Source organism: Oryctolagus cuniculus, chromosome 2 (assembly GCF_051225735.1).
Source record: "Oryctolagus cuniculus isolate XC-2025 breed Fujian yellow rabbit chromosome 2, ASM5122573v1, whole genome shotgun sequence".
NCBI classification, from domain to species: Eukaryota; Metazoa; Chordata; class Mammalia; order Lagomorpha; family Leporidae; genus Oryctolagus; species Oryctolagus cuniculus.
The window spans coordinates 36,895,736-36,910,201 of NC_142868.1; the positions used below are offsets into that span (position 1 = coordinate 36,895,736).

At 38.8% G+C, this 14,466-nt stretch overlaps 1 pseudogene; it reads right to left on the minus strand.

Moving 5' to 3' along the window:
* Positions 1-2,420: 2,420 nt before the first annotated feature.
* Positions 2,421-14,466, minus strand: part of LOC100355601 (AP-1 complex subunit mu-2-like) — a 127,544-nt pseudogene continuing 115,498 nt past the window's right edge.

The window sequence follows — 14,466 nt, forward strand, 5'->3', positions numbered from 1 at the left end:
GGCCTGGTAAACAACCTTCCTCTACAGCCGGCCCCCTAGAGAGAAGTCCCTTGGCCAAAGCCAGTCAGGATTCCCCCGTATGACCACCTCAGTGGTAAAGCTGGAAGGGAATTTTTCATATTTACACCCAACAAGTCCTTTGTTCTGGAGGTGAAGGAGAAGGGGAGAAGAGAAAAGGCGGGAAGGCAAGACCCATCCTCTCAATAACCTCAGCCCAAATGTTAACTAGGTACTTTCCCAGGTTCTGTCTAGAGAGGTGCCCATCCATTCCTACTCTAATAAACCTTGCTACTTTGCTTTCTACTGCACTGTCTCACACCTGAATTCTTCCTTCTGTGAAGATGAGAGCAAGTACCCACAGCTTTCTTCCAGGTGACAGGAGAAGTGGGACTCAACAACATGTTGAATAAGTAATTGAATCCTCCGAGGGAGAAGGGAAATGTTTTCCACTCAGAATCAAATAGAATGGATGCAGAGATGAGCTGCTTCCAGTTTTAATTAGCCCATGTTTAGACATTTCCTCATCTTTTGACAATTTGCTGTTTATCAGGCATAGATAATGATAAATCAGAAAATGGATAAACTTCTTTTGGATAAGAATTTGATCTTTAGCTAGTTCTTTTCTGAAAACTTGCTAAAGACAAAAAAGCCAAGTACATTACGAGGCAACACTGTTTATGGTTTAAATCCTCTTTATTGGTAAATTACAGTTGAAATAGGAAAAATATGCATAACCTATAAATACTTGAAGACAATGCCATATTTTGAATTTTCTCTGTGTGGAGAACTCCTACAACACCTGTGCCTATGGAATTGATACAGAGGAAAAAAGGCTCTGACAATTGCCAAGGTGAGCATCATTCCTCTGTACTTGAATGAGGCGGAAAGGATACATTTGACATAGTTATTTGGTCTGCTGCATACAACTGTAAGATTTACCCACACAAAGGAAACACTGAATGCTGTCCTTCTGATATTGGAATACAGGGTGCCGTACGATATCACCATGTGCTTATTAATAAATTTCCAATTTCTTTTTTTTTCTTTTTGACAAGCAGAGTAGACAATGAGAGAGAGAGACAGAGAGAAAGGTCTTCCTTTTGCCATTGGTTCGCCCTCCAATGGCCGCTGTGGCCGGTACACTGCGGCCAGCGCACCGTGCTGATCTGAAGCCAGGAGCCAGGTGCTTCTCCTGGTCTCCCATGCGGGTGCAGGGCCCAAGGACCTGGGCCATCCTCCACTGCACTCCCGGGCCACAGCAGAGAGCTGGACTGGAAGAGGGGCAACTGGGATAGAATCCGGCACCCCGACCGGGACTAGAACCCGGTGTGCTGGCGCCGCAGGTGGAGGATTAGCCTATTGAGCCATGGCGCCGGCAAATTCCCAATTTTTAAGCCTATGTGGGTTCTTGCCCACATAGAGAAGAATTTCTGAATACCGGCATAAATAAATGAGGCAGCATGATAAGTTTTAAGCTTGTTATTCAGTGAGAGGAATGCATAGGAGAGTGAGGGCCCTATCTAAAAGAGAGAGAAATCTGGATTCATACCAAGTTCCAGGAGTCAGCCACATGGAGCAGCATGTAGGCCAGGAAGCATGGGGTGGGTGGCCCAAAGGCCATGCACCCTGGAGGCTCAGGGCAGCACCGGCCCACAATAGCAAAAGGCCAAAGAAAGGCTGTGCCAGGCTGTCCCAGGCCTTTAATCCACTTTCAAAGGAGAGTGGTTAATTAATCTGATTGGCTGGTGGGCACTCAGGTGTGGTCAGATAGAGACACGCAGGGGCGTGGTGAAGGCATGGTCATCCAGCTCACAAACCTGATCAGTTTTATCCTGTATGCCTGCCTACATCACTTCTGCACAACCAGCATAAAGAGAGGAAGGAGGAGGAAGGGTGGGAGCAGGGCTGGAAGGAGGATAGGATGGGAAGTATCACTATGTTCCTAAATCTGTATGCATGAAATTTGTATTTCTTAATTAAAATTAAAATATAAATCATCAAAAAAAAAAAAAAACTACATTTTCTGATTGTGGGGAATCCCACAGAAGTCCCAAAAGAATTATGGAGCATTGCTAACCCAAAAAGAAAGAGAAAAACAAAATGGAGTTATTTAGGCTAAGGCCACACTAAGCACCAGGAAGTGCCCAGACCATCTGTCAGAACAGACACAGGTGCTGAGGCCTGATAAGGACTGGGGGACATTATATCATAAGAAGAAGCCAACCAGCTGGCTACTGCATTACTTCCCCCTCACTACTGCACCACGATGGCCACACCCGGAAGACCCCCAATACACCATTGATTACACCCAAACACCAGCAGCTGGTTGGTGACATACAAAAAGATGAGCTTGTGATTGGTGACACCCTAGAACACACTCTCCACTCACCTACCCCAGTGAGGGCATAGAAAGGCAAGTCTCACCACTGCTCTTCATCCCTTGGGGGACCATGGCTCAGTGCAAGTGAAACTCTGCCTGAGTTTTCACTGACTGAAGCTCTGCTCGCCACTCTACTGGAGCTGACCTCACCTGGACGTCCCAGCTGCTGCCAGAGCTGACATCGGAGCTGACCTCCAAGGTGATCTCTCCAACCCTTCTTCTTGTCATCCATCTTGGAACTTTGAGCCTTCTGCCCCTCTGGGGCAGCCATCCCATGACTCCTGCCTGTAAGTGACTGTTCTGGGATCTGTCTCTTTGAGCGGTAACTAGACTCTAGACTTTGACTTTTTCGTGATACGAACCTTGAGAATGCAACATTCATATTGCATCCTTAGCCATGAGTGTTTAGACTGGTTATGCTTTTATGCTTTGTATGTGATATACTTATTACTATTGCTGGATGTTTCCAGAAGTTGTCTTACTCCTAAATGTGTGTTATGACCTGTGGACAAATGCCATTTTGAGTGGCATTGACCTTTAAATGTGTGCATTAAATATATATATATATATATAGAGAGAGAGAGAGAGAGAGAGTGATATTGAACAATAAATTATATTGAAAAGGATATCACGATTCTGTGTGATTCTTCCCCATGCTCCAACATGTCAAATTAGCCTTGTTGAGGTGTGTGACAAGTGGTGCTCGCGACAGCAATCAATTGGAGGGTCATGAAATCTACTTTGTGGGTTGCAGCCTAGGTTTGTTTAAGCAAATAATGTAAGTAGAATGTAAAAGAAAATATCAGATAATGTAGCAAACAGAAAGGGTAAGTAATTTAATTTATTTAGCCATGTAGTACACACTTATGGACTGAATTTGTTTCACCCATGTTCACATGTTTTAGCTCTAATCCCAAGTACCTTCAAATGTGACTGTATTAAGAGACAGAAACTTTAAAGAGGGAATGAAGGTTAAATGAGTTTACAAGTGTAAGCCCTGATCCAGTAGAACAGGTGTCCTTATAAATTGAGGAAGAGACACCAGGGATGTGAGAACACAGAAAAGTGGTCATGTGAAGATCCAGCAAGAAGTGACCAAGCCAAGGGGAGAGACCTCAGGAGAAACCAGACCTGTGAACAGCTGTGCTTGACTTCTAGTCTCCACAACTGTAGAGAATAAATCTGTTGTACAAGACACCTCATCTGAGGTATTTTGTTATGACAACCCTGACAAACTGATATACACATGCTTATGTTGCTCACTGGGCCACGTTAAGTGCTTTTTTTTCAGAAGTAGGTTGTGGTAAAAGGTGTTTTTAAAAACTCCTGACCTAGGCCTAGGTCAAGTCAACCACGAAGTTGTATTTCATGCTAAACTCAATAACGATGATGACTTAATATCTATTTTATCCAATTCTGTTTATTATTCTTATTTTGACTAAGATTGTGTTGACAGAATGCTCCCATATGTTGGTTCTAATATGTTAACTTTTCTAATATGTTAACTTATAGATTTTATATCTCATTTTATATCTCAAATACAATAAGCCCAGAGGGGCAAAGGGTTAGGCACTAGAAGATATGAAGTGGCTCCCTTGTGTTTTATGTCTTCACCTATTTAAACATTATCCTTTGTTTATGTATATAAGGCAATTCCTGCTTACTGAGATAAGGCCTCTTTCAGTATTTCTTGCCTCAGGGGGTAGTTGCAGAATTCTGCAAATATCTCTCTAACATACAGATGAACCTCTCTTGAGAATTGAGTGTCATAATTTAGAAATGATGTGTTTGTGCTTATGTCTCTTATGTGAAAAAGGGTGTGCTAATTTAAGCAGGAATAAAACCTTTCTAAATGTATTTGTAAACAAAATCTGGCATGGTTCACAGGCAGGTAAATGATACAAGTGTCGGAGATTTCGCCTGTTTTCCTGCCTGTGATCCCATCATGAAGGAGGACATTTTGCTGCCAGAACATTCAATAGTTCACCTATCTTAGCTCCACTATCCCACCAGCTGTTTCCTTTAATCAACTCCATAAGTGGAATCCTGCCTGGATAGACCTTGAATTAAGTGCTCTTTTTTGTTTTTGTTTTTGTTTTTGTTTTTGTTTTTTTTTTATTTAAAGGCGAGACCCTTTTCTCCCCTCGAATTTGAGGTCAGATTGTGAAATAGCCAGACTAATCCTCAAGTCTGTTTCTTCTTTAAGTATTGCTAGGTGTGAGGTTTCGAGTAAATGTGTTAAATAATGAGTTTTAGGAAAGCTATTCTGCTTTTGATCTCTGTTAATATATTGAGATTTCTTTTAAGGTTTGTTTTTGTTTTTTCTTCATACTATTTGTTGAACCCTCTATTCAGTGTAGAGTTAATCTTATGAGTATGAAGTTAACTGAAAATATATCTTCATAAAAAATAAGAATGGGATTGGGAGAGGGAGGAGGAAGCAGTGTGGGAGTGCAGGCAGTAGGGAGGTAGGGTGGGAAGAAGAACCACTATGAAATGCATGAAGTTTGTATTCCTTAAATAGAATTTAAAAAAAAGAATAACATTATTATAAGTTTTGTTGATGGTTTCTCAGCCTTCAAACTATGGACTGGAAAGATGTGAGTTAATTTGCATGAGCAAACCTCTACTCTTGGCTGCTAAGTGCAGCATTTCAGTCCCACTGTGAGGGCCAAAACAGAGAAGGATGTTCTCAGAGATTATCGTTATGTGGAATGGCATAGAATTGTAGCCCTCTCAAGTCCCAGATATTTTTTCTTTTAAAGTGATTGCATCCTTATGATTTGGATACATTTATTCTGATAGAGAAAAAGCAGGAAAATGCTTGTGATATACATTTAACAATAAATTAGAAGAAAAAGATGAAGATTAATATCTAGCAATAGAAAACTGTATTGTAGCTACTATAAGATAAAGTTTATCATTTTGGCATAGGTTTTAGTTTATCATTTTGATATGGGTCTTAATAGCTGTGTAGAACAGGTAAATGGATTGTTCAATCAATTCAACCTAACAAGCAACAACGCTTAAAATCAGAAGTTCCCTTAGATGCATCCCACACTTAAGGCCTTAGCTTTAATTGAGGATCTCTGAAAGAAAACCGTATTCTAGAGACCTGGGGGTTTTCCAGGTTCTTTCTATTCCTTATTTAGATATTAGTATGAGAAAATGTTTAGAAACCTTTTTCTAGGAATAGCTTTGTTTTTGCCAAGAAATTGCAAGTGTTTCTTTACAAAAGATGAAAAGCTTGTGCCAGGGGTCTAGACATATTATCTTTTTCACTTTCATGGTCAGGAATCTCAGAACTCAGTTTCTAGCCCTGATTTTGAAATGTGCTTTTCATTAAGTGTATGTACCCATCTAAAATGTATATTGTGATACATTGTATATTTTATTAACATATAATAATATGCTCTAGGATTATATATACTCAGTCTTATTTCACTTTCCCAATTTTTATTTTCTTCTGATTTTATACACATTCGTGTGAACATGTTCATCTTACAGTTTTACAGTCTATAATTTGTGCAGTCATGTGTTAATTAAGGGAAACAGTTAATAACATAACCTAGTGCTAAATTATCTGGTAAATATTTATTGAATGACTCTGTATGAATAGCTTAAAATCTAGGTGCAAAACACCTGCACTACATAATCCTTGATTACAACACCTTACAATCTAATAGGAAGAAGCAAATACGAAACAGATGAGTGAATATGCAATATAGATAAATGACTGTGCTGACATAAAAATTGATGTGCAGGTTATAAGTTGTGCAGGTGATCAGAAGAAAGATTATTAAATGAAATCTAAACTTTTCTGGAAAAGAAACCTTGTTGTTAGATTTATTGCATATGTTTTTATTTTCAAGTGCTATAAATAAGTTTTTGCTGCAATTGAGTAAAAAATATACTTTAAAAGCATATACTAAAGTGGTTTTATTTCTCATTCATAAACTACTGCATGGCTTCTGCTGCACACATGTTCTGCTGTTGTTCACTAAATATTTCTAAATATTTGTTCTGAAGATTAACTTTTTTTTTTTTTTTTTTGACAGGCAGAGTGGATAGTGAGAGAGAGAGACAGAGAGAAAGGTCTTCCTTTTTGCCGTTGGTTCACCCTCTAATGGCCGCCGCGGCTGGCGCACTGCGCCGGCGCACCGTGCTGATCCGATGGCAGGAGCCAGGTGCTTCTCCTGGTCTCCCATGGGATGCAGGGCCCAAGCACTTGGGCCATCCTCCACTGCACTCCCGGGCCACAGCAGTGAGCTGGCCTGGAAGAGGGGCAACCGGGACAGAATCCGGCGCCCCGACCGGAACTAGAACCCGGTGTGCTGGCACCGCTAGGTGGAAGATTAGCCTATTGAGCCACGGCGCCGGCAAGATTAACTTTTTAACTCAAATGTATTAGCAATACTAATTAATGAAGGAAATTGTGAAAAGAGTATTACAACAAAAATATAAAATAAAATTTACAAAATTAAAGAGAATAACTATAGCATATAAGTATTATTGATTTTAATACATTTTGTAAAAAAATTTTCCCTTGAATATATTGAAAAGTAAGGGAAAAAGACTATGTTCAGTTTAAAATGACAGGATATTCTGATTGATTAGTTTGAAATGAAAATAAGGTTTTTAAACAACAACGGATTATTCTATGTTTTAGTTTGAATGGAAATCATGCCCAAATGGCACAGATAGTTAAAAAGAACTAAAGATGTCAAATTGGTTTTCTTTCAGGATATAATATTGGTAATTAATTTCCAAAGAAAATGATACAAGTGACTGGTATTTTGATAGGAATTGCATTGAATATGTCAATTGCTTCAGGTAGTATAGACATTTTAATTATATTACTGCTTCCAATCCATGAGCAAAAAATACCTTTCAGTTTTTTGTGTCCTTGATGATTTCTTTCATCATTAATGTTTTATAATTGTCATTGTAGAGATTAGTTCTTTGGCTACATTTATTCTTAAATATTTGATTTTTTTGTGTGGCTATTGTGAATGGGATTTTTTTTCTTGATTTCTCTTCTGGTAGTTTATTATTGCTGTATAAATACTCTTCTTTTTTATATGCAGATTTTGGCCACAATGCTTGGATCTGCACCGATCTGAAGCCAGGAGCCAGGAGCTTCTTCAGGGTCTTCCACGTGGGTGCAGGGGTCCAAAGACTTGGGCCATCTTCTACTGCTTTCCCAGGCCACAGCAGAGAGCTGGATCGGAAGTGGAGCAGCCAGGACTCCAACTGGTGCCCAAATGGGATGCCAGCACTGCAGGCGGCAGCTTTACCTGCTATGCCACAGCACCGGCCCCACATATGTTGATTTTTGCAACCTGCTTCTTTACTGAATTGAGTTGTCAGTTCTAACAGCTTTTTGGTAGAATGTTTAGAGTTGTCCATGTATAACATCATGTCATCTACAAAGATGAATATTTTGACTTTCTCCTTTCCTATTTTGTTTCCCTTTTTTCCTTCTCCTCTAGTATTGCTCTTATGAATACTCCCAAAACTATTGAATTAAGAGTGGTGAAAGTGGACATCCTCATCTTGATTAGAGGGGAAATACTATTTAGTATGATATTGGCTGTTGGTTTGTCATATATTACCTTTATGATTTTGAGGAATGTTCCCTCCATACCTAGTTTTTGTAGGATTTTCATTTTCAAGGGATGTTTAATCTTATCAAATGCTTTCTTGTGTATATTGAGATGACCATATGTTGTTGCTCATCATTCTATTGATGTGATTTATGATGTTTACTGACTTGAGAATGTTAAACCACCCTTGCATCTCTGGGATAAATCCCACTCGATCATGATTTATCATGATTTACGATCTTTTTGATATAGTGTTGGATTCAGTTTGATAATATTATGTTGAGCATTTTTGCATCTACATTCATCAAGGAGATTGATCTGTAGTTTTCTTTTTGTGCTGTGTCTTTGGTTTTGGTAACAGGGTGTTTCTGGCCTCATGAAAAGAGATTGGGAAAGTTCCATTCTTTTCAATAATTTGGAATGATTAGAAAATTTTTGTAGTTACTTCTTCTTTAAATGTTTTACATAATTCAGTAGTAATGAGTTACTTTTTAAAATATTTTTGCATAATTCAGTAGAAAAGTCCTGGACTTTTCTTTGATGAGAGATAATTATGGTTTCAGTCTTACTTTTTATGTATCTGTTCAGATTTTCTATTGTATTTTTGATTTAATCTTGTAAGTTGTATGTAGATAGGAGTTTATACATTACTATGAGGTTTTTTTAATTTGTTAACTTATAAGGGTTCATAGTAGTTTAATTTGATGCTGTATTCTGTGGTATTGGTTGAAATGATTCCTTTTTAATTTCTAATTTTATTTATTTGTGGCTTTTCTTTATTTCTTTGTTACTCTAGCTAAAAATTTGTGTATTTCTTTATCTTCTTTAAAACACTTTTCATCCTGCTGACTTTTTGAATTTTTTCTTTTTTTTTTTCGTCTATTTCGTCTATTTTGGCTCTAATTCCTTGCCTTCTGCTAATTTGGGGTTTGGTTTGCTCTTGTTTTTCTAAGTCCTTGAGATGCATTAATTTGAAAGGCAGAGTTACAAAGAAAGAAATGCGAAAGGGAGAGAGAGAGAGAGAGAGAGAATTGAATTTCCATCTACTGATTCACTCCCCAAATGGCAGCAATGCCATCCCATGTCTGCTATTTCTTTTTCAACTTTCTGAAAGTGAGGTGTTAAATTTACCTACTATTACTCTAAAGAAGTCTATCTCTCCCTTTAGGTGTGTTAATATTTGCTTTATGTTTTGGGGTATTCTGATATTGGGTATACATATATTTACAAGTATTATTTTCTCTTGCTGGATTAAATCTTTTGTCATTATGTAGTGACCTTTCTTGTCTCTTTATTGCTTTTGGTTTTAAAAACCTATCTTATCTAAAAAAAAAATGGGGCTAATTCTCCTTTCTTTTGGATCCTATTTTCATGGATATCTTATTCCATTCTTTGATTTTAAATATGTATGTCCTTAGAGATGAAGTGAGTTTTTTGTAAGTTGCATATAGCTAGCTCTTGATTTTTAATCCATATGGCCACTCTGCCTTTAATTTGGAGACCTTAATCCATTTGCATTTAAGGTAATGTTTGATAGGTAAGGTCTTACTATTGCCATTTTGATTCTTGTTTTCTACTTTTATTATAATTTCTTTTTCCCTCCCTTTGTTACTAGCTTCCTCTGTGAGTAATAATTTTTTTAGTTGTATGTTTTGGTCCCTTTCTGTTATTTTTGGTACATCTATTATAGATTTTTTTCCTTGTGGTTTTTACTATAAATCTTATGACAATCATCTTTTCATTATAATGAGCTATTTTAAAATGTTAATGACTTGATATTGATTATGAACAAAATAAAATAAAAAAGAAAGAAGTAAAAAAAAAACTAAATAAGACCTCTGTTCCTCCCCACACTTTGACATTTTGATGTCCCATTTCACCTCTTTGTGTGTTGTTTGTCCCAACATTTTAATGTCATCATTATTTTTATCCCTAGTAAAGGTGTTAATCACTTATGTACCATGTCTACAATATTATAGCATCCTGAATGTGTCTGTACAGTTGCTTATAGCAGCCAAGTCTCCACTTTCAGTTATTCTGATTTTTTTCTCTTTAATATCTCTCTCAGCTGGAATAACTTCCTTTACCATCTCTAGTTAGACAAGTCTGATGGTGATATTTTCTCAGCTGTAGCTTGTCTGAGAATGTCTGACTCCTTCACGTCAAAGAACAGTCTTGTTGGGTAGATTAGGCTTGGGTGACAAATTTTTTCCTCCAATATTGTCAAAACCTCATCTCATTCCCACCTCAAATGTAAGGTTTGTGTTGAAAAGTCTGCATTTAAGAGAATTGGGACACCATATGTGTTGTTTCTTTTTTCTTGCAGCTTTACCAATCTTTGCTTTAGATTTAGTCATAGAGAGCTTGATTATAGCACATCTTGAGATGGACTTATTTGGATTGAACCTGACTGGTGATAGTTGACCTTCCTGTGCTTGGATAACTGTACTTTCTTCAGGGTTAGGATGTTTTCTGCTATTATTGCTTTGATTTTCTATCAATTTGACATTCTCTAGTCCCTCTTGAGCGCAGATATTTTTCCTTTTTATGCTCTTCCAATATTCCCATAAGCTTTCTTCATTCTTAATTTTTTCCCTTTCCTCCCCTTCCAACTATATGTTTTGAAATAATCTATCATTGAAATCACTGATTCTTTCTTTTGTTTGATCTATTCTGCTATGGATGCATTCTATAACGTTTAAAACTTTGTTTATTTGAGAGACAAAGTTAGAAAAATCTCCAATCCACTGGTTCACTCTCCAAATGTCTGTACCAACCCTTGTTGGGGCAATCTGAAGCTGGGAGTCAGAATCTCCATCCAGGTCTCCAATGTAGGTGGCAGGGGTCCCAGCTGCTTGAGCCATTACTTGCTGCCTTCTAGCATCTGTATTAGCAGAAAGCCAAAATTGGTAGCAAAGCTAGGACTCACACTTGGGCACTCTGATATGGGGAGCAGGTGTCTTAACCATTAAGCCGATTTCCTTCCTCTTCTATAGCATTTTAAATCTTACTTAGTGTACTTGTCAATAGAAGTGTTTCTGTTTGATTTATTTTAATTACTTCATTTCTCTATCAATTCTCCTTGTTAGAATTTTTTTAAAGATTTATTTACTTAATTATTTGAAAGGCAGAGTTTACAGAGAGGCAGAGGCAGAGAGAAAGAGAGAGAGAGAGAGAGAGAGAGAGAGGTCTTCCATCCACTGGTTCACTCCCCCAGATGATTGCAATGGCAGGAGCTGTGCCAATTCAAAGCCAGGAGCCAGGAGCTTCTTCCATGTCTCCCACATGGGAGCAGAAGCCCAAGGACTTGGGCCATCTTCTATTGCTTTCCCAGGCCACATCAGAGAGCTGGATCGGAAGTGGAGCATCTGGGGCTTGAACCTGCAACCATATGGGATGCCGGCACTGCAGGCAGTGACCTTAGCCGCTATGACACAGTGCCGGCCCCTTTGAGAGAATTTAAAATCAGTTCCCAGTGTTCCCCTGAAGTTCACAGAGTTTCCTTAGAAACTTATTTTGAACTCTACGTCTGAGCATTTGAAAATTGCAATTTCCAGTTGGTTGGTTTCTGGTACCTTATTTTGCTTGTTAGGTGAGTTCATGGTTACCTGAACATTCTTGGTGCTTGACATCGTCTACACACTGAGGATTATTTATAATAATATGGCTTTATATGGGTCTATTCCCCTAGAAAGTCTAAGCGGTCTTTTATTTTCTCTGAAACTGTGGGCACTTTCGTTATTCCAGCACTAGATGGTGCTCTAATTGAGGTGTCCTGCAAGCGCACTGTTCATTTGTTTGCATTGTTTTGGTCCTGAACTATGCCCCATGCTCAGATTTGTTCCAAATACATAGTTGGTGTGTTGTTCAGAATGGCTGGGGAAGTTTCTAAAAAGGGATAATATGTCCCTCTAAGAGCCTCTTCCTGGGGCTGTAGTAGATTCATATACTTAGCCTTGTGGCCACCAATGCCACAATACTAGATTAGACCACAACTCCCAGCCTGCAAATTCCTGGAGTTGAGACCAAGGCCTACTCTGGTCTGTCTGCTGTTGAAGTGGACTCATAATCTAAAGCTGTTCATACCAATCAGTGGTTGTGCTATCTGGGTTGTAAAACCAATTATAAGGGGGCAGAATCTCAGATGGCTTGAAAGCAGGTCCAGAAGTTGTATCTGCAGGTACTGGCCTGGGGACAGAGGCTGTTAGGATATGCTCAGTGTTAGGGTTTTCCAGCATGGCAAGCAGTCCAGATGTAGACACGTGGTTTTTTGCTGTTTGGCCAAGGTTGGATGTGTAGTGATAGAGGCAACCCCTGAGATGCCCAGACAGGTACTTTTGGGTCACACCTGTATCACCCAGTCACCAGATCTTGTATAACCTTGAATTGCATGCCAGATTTACGTGGGATTAACAGTGATGCATGCTGTAACAAGTCCATCCCACTAGGGCTATGTCTCTGCTTGAAACAGGAATAAGTCCAGAAGCCTATGCATGGGGGTCATCAAGGTCTGCCCACCAATCTGGCATTTAGCCCCAAAAAACAGTCCTATGGTGTCTTTCTATCCACCCAAAGTTGGTGGAGGGTGATAGAGAAAGCCCTTTGGCTACCCAGACTGACATTAAGCTGGAACACTCTCCAGTTCCATAGTCATCGGGCCCTCTGATATCAGCGATGCATGGCAGGCCCACTTGAAGGTGACAGTGATACATGCTGAAGTGAGTCTGAACCCCTACGAAGGACTTACCTTGATTCTAGGGCAAGTCCATAGAGGTGTGTCCATGAGCATTGGCTGAGTATAGAGGTCTTTGGGCTTTTTCAGGTGCTGGTTCTCATGACTGTGGGCCTGGCTGTCAATTGCAAGACAAGGTCTTAAGCTCCTTCTGCCCTCCACTGAGCAACAGGCATTTGCTCTGCTTTCTACCAGAGGTAGGACAGTGGTGTCGGAGGCTGCCTGGGTATGGATCCTGCAAACACTCAGTCTGTAGGAATGGGTCTGGGAACAGGGACTATGGGGGCTCTGTTCAATTCTGAATTCTTTTTTTTTTTTTTTAACAGTGGGCCAGAGTTCTTACACTGAGATTCAAGTGTAAGAACTAGACAATTTCCTCTCCCTCTTACAAGTGGAAGGTGTCCTTCTTCATGCTGACCCAGGTGGAACTAGGGGAGCGATGATGTCGCGACGCTTTCCATTCTGCCTTCTTCAATACAACTTTTTATTGTGCTAAAACCAGGCACTTTGACCCCCAAATCTGCCTTCAGTAACTCTTGTAAAGGGGACTTGGTTTATCCACAGCTGTTCAAATTAGTGTCATTGTAGGGAGGTGGTTACCAGAGCATCTTAGTCAAGCTACCATCCTGCTTCAACTTTGTATCTGTTTAATTTCTGAATAGGCCAAGTTCTGAAAAATAATTTGCAAAGTTTTCATTAACTGCTGTCATCTGGTTTGGAAAACATTTTCATTTTCATTTATACAATATTATTCCATTTGTAGACCACTTTTAAAAATTTCAAATGCTTTAATAAAATGTTCATAATATATTTAGTGTATTATTCAGATGAGTTCATTAGCAAGTCATTATTTAGGCACCAAAGATCCAAGCCAGCTCAGTAAAGTGGTGTTCTCCAATAAGTCTAGTTTCTCTATTATTCCAGTTACTTGGTCTTGCACACAGAATGCTGATGCAAACCACGCTTGTGAGAATAACAGTAAGTTGTTCAAATGGGCAATATGTCTGTGCTATATGCACACTAGCAAATCAATGCCAGTCATGCAAAGCACCCTGCAGCTGACAGTTTCCTCCAGACATACTTGCTTTTTACAATTCAAACAGATGAATTAAAGTGCTTTTACATAAAAGCCAATGAGCCTCAGTATAAAGCAGTAACTTGTATTGACTGTCTTTCTCTTCACAAAGCTGAGAAACAGCTTGAGATAAGTAATCCATGCTAAAATTGAGTGAGGATTTTACTAGGGTTATTGAATATAGCCTATGGACCTCGTGTGAGTTTGAATAGCAGATCTCGGGAGACATGTCCTGTCTTAGGAGCAAGGTTAACTTGGACGAGTTAATATGTCTGTGCTTAAGTCATCTCTATCAATACTGGTGATTATCATGCCGTCTCAAAGACTTCTTGTGAGGACTGAATATATTGATAAATATTAAACTTCCAAAATATCTGGGATATAGTGAGTGATATAAAGTATTTGCAGTTGTTGTCTTTTATGATTATTTTACTTACTGCTAAAATTCCATATGTTATGAACTAAATTGTTCCTCCTCCCAAAATTCTTATTCTGAAGTTTTAATTCCCAGTGTAACTGCAATTTGGAAACAGAGCCTTTACAAGGGTAATTAAGTTTAAATAAGGACGGGGTCCTAATCTTATTTTTGTGTTGTGGTTATGTGTTTTTTTACTTTTATTTTGTCTATCTTATAACATTTTATCGAATAACAGATTGGTGAAGAGAGATTACA